Raw genomic sequence first — 3397 nt, forward strand, 5'->3', positions numbered from 1 at the left:
AATCAGTCAAAGCGTAAAAGCAGATGAGTTGAGAGAGACGTTTTATTTCTCTATTTGGTGAGGTCAGGGTGTGATGTGGGGTGGGCATGCTATGTTTCTATATTTCTAGGTTTTGGCCGGGGTGTGGTTCTTCATCAGGGACAGCTGTCTATCGTTGTCTCTGATTGCGAATCATACTTAGGCAGCCATTTTCCCCTCCTTTCAGTGTGGGTAGTTAACTGTGTTTGTGGCACTTAGCCCAGTAAGCGTCACTGTTGTTGTTTTCTTGGCGACAAATAAAAAGAGAAAAGAGAAATGTACGCTAACCACTCTGCACTTTAGTCCACTTCTTTCGCCGGCTTTGACAACGAGGGGATTCATGGCTCATTGAAAGATGAACTCATCAACCCCTGTAACTTTTAGCACTTTTACTACAGTCATTTTTGAGATTGGGAACAAAAAAAAGAGGGGGATTGTCTCTATATATGACAGGATGTTAAAATTAGGTGAAATAAAATATAATTTTTTACCAAGTTGAACTTCTCAAAACGACCCAGGTATGTAGTGAAGCTTCTGTGACTTTCCTGTCAGCCAGTTTAGTGCTGATTTCACAGATAAAATCTCAATGTTTTCCATTATATCACTGTTGGCTGTGTGCTTCATAGACACTCTATTCCAGGGGGGGAGGGAGAGAGAGAGGAGGAACGCAGCAGGTGTCCCACAATCCAGTGCATTTAGACTAGAGAACACATGTGGGGGTCTCTCTCATTCTCTCTTCTCCCCCCCCTCTCTCTCTCTCTCTCCCTCTTTCCCTCTCTCTCTCTCTCATTCTCTCACCCCCCCTCCCTCTCTCTCTCTCTCTCTCTCCCTCTCTCTCCCTCTCTCTCTCTCATTCTCTCACCCCCCCTCTCTCTCTCTCTCTCTCTCTCTCTCTCTCTCTCTCATTCCCTCTCTCTCTCTCTCTCTCTCTCTCTCTCTCTCTCTCTCTCTCTCTCTCTCTCTCTCTCTCTCATTCCCTCCCTCTCTCTCTCTCTCTCTCTCTCTCATTCTCTCTCTCTCTCTGCAGTTTAATATGTCAAACCCCACTTTACAGATCCCTCTATGCTCATTCTAGAAGTTATTGTGCATATGCTTTAAACCAATATATCAGTTGGCATGGCTTCCTCAGTTGCTGTATAGGTGTTACAGTCGGAGGGTAATATCATGCTTTTAATTGGCTCCCATGCAGGAAGTCAGGAACGCTCCCCAGATCTCTGTGGTACTACTCAACCTACGCAGCAATGTGCTACACAGATGTCTCTCTCTCTCTCCCTTTTCTCTCTCATCAATGTCTGGCGGTAGACCTTGGTTTTGTAGGATAGACACAATTCCTTTCAAATACCTTCCTCTCCTTTTGAGCTGGGAAGAAAGATGACCTGACAAAGGAATCCCCACTAGTAGGTCTCCGGTGTGTGTAATTTTTTTTTTTTTTATACAAATAAAAGCATCTGAAATTAGGTTGTATATCTAGAAGATTACAATGAAAGGTAAATCAAGTACCAATTGATGCCACATTGTAAAGAAACACGTTTCACACTCATGTCTGCAGGACTTTATTTGTGTTGTTTTTTAAAACTGTGGACTGTATATTCCCAGTAAGGTCTGCATGGTCCAAGATCCTGTCCTCTGGTTGGCTGTTCTCCCAGTGTTTGCTGTCTGCCATAACGGTAGCCTCTCTTGCCTCTTTCTCCAAAAACAGCTGGGGCCTCAGCCCACATCCTCACAGATACAGGGCTCTGGGGCTAGGGAGAGATCATCAGCCCACATCCTCACAGATACAGGGCTCTGGGGCTAAGGAGAGATCATCAGCCCACATCCTCACAGATACAGGGCTCTGGGGCTAAGGAGAGAGCATCAGCCCACAGATACAGGGCTCTGGGACTAGGGAGAGATCATCAGCCCACATCCTCACAGATACAGGGCTCTGGGACTAAGGAGAGAGCATCAGCCCACATCCTCACAGATACAGGGCTCTGGGACTAGGGAGAGATCATCAGCCCACAGATACAGGGCTCTGGGACTAAGGAGAGAGCATCAGCCCACAGATACAGGGCTCTGGGGCTAAGGAGAGAGCATCAGCCCACAGATACAGGGCTCTGGGGCTAAGGAGAGAGCATCAGCCCACAGATACAGGGCTCTGGGGCTAAGGAGAGATCATCAGCCCACAGATACAGGGCTCTGGGGCTAAGGAGAGAGCATCAGCCCACAGATACAGGGCTCTGGGGCTAAGGAGAGAGCATCAGCCCACAGATACAGGGCTCTGGGGCTAAGGAGAGAGCATCAGCCCACAGATACAGGGCTCTGGGGCTAAGGAGAGAGCATCAGCCCACAGATACAGGGCTCTGGGGCTAAGGAGAGAGCATCAGCCCACAGATACAGGGCTCTGGGGCTAAGGAGAGAGCATCAGTCCACAGATACAGGGCTCTGGGACTAGGGAAAGAGCATCACTTTTACATTGACTCTACTGGTAGTTATCTTAACCCTCAACAGAGGCATGTCCTCCCTGGAGTTAGTGTTGATAACATGAGTTCAGTGTGGCAGAGTTCTTTTAACTCCATTCAGAGTAACCATGTGACAGTGAGTTAAATCTATGGAGTTATCCACAGGTGTGGGAGGGGCCTCATTGTCATATTTCCCAGCATGCTCTGTTGTAGGTAGATTTATTTTTATTTATTGTTTCAAAATCTGTATTTTTGCAATTGCATTGATTGTTTTTGATCTTATGCTACACAAATATAAGAAACATAAATGTTTCTAAATTAATCCAATCCTGTAAGTGGTTGGATTTGTAGCAACCTCTAATAAAATAGTTGTTCCAGATTACATATTATAGGTAGTCTTCCTTTAATATCTGTGTATTTTTATATTGTCAAAGAAGTAAAAGTGCTGGATATTTACCTGTGAATTGACGTCCAATAGGGATTGGATACCAGATTTTAAAGTGCCATAATGTGTCTCTACACCTGTATATTACACCCTTATAGCACAAAGGTCAACTGAAAGAGAGAGATATTCCTGGCAAGAGAGATATATTCCTGGCAAGAGAGATATATTCCTGGCAAGAGAGATATATTCCTGGCAAGAGAGAGATATTCCTGGAAAGAGAGATATATTCCTGGCAAGAGAGAGATATTCCTGGAAAGAGAGATATATTCCTGGCAAGAGAGAGATATTCCTGGAAAGAGAGATATATTCCTGGCAAGAGAGAGATATTCCTGGAAAGAAAAAAAAAGAAAAAAACGACACAGAAAACAACAAAACGGCAATTCAAGTTACATTTAATCAATTCTCTGAGAGTTGGATATTTAACTCGCTTTTAGTGTTGGTTTAACTCCCGAAATATCAACAGCATAACCAGAGTAGTTTTAACAAAACAAAT

The sequence above is a fragment of the Oncorhynchus gorbuscha genome, linkage group LG22 (genome assembly GCF_021184085.1).
Source record: "Oncorhynchus gorbuscha isolate QuinsamMale2020 ecotype Even-year linkage group LG22, OgorEven_v1.0, whole genome shotgun sequence".
Lineage (NCBI taxonomy): Eukaryota > Metazoa > Chordata > Actinopteri > Salmoniformes > Salmonidae > Oncorhynchus > Oncorhynchus gorbuscha.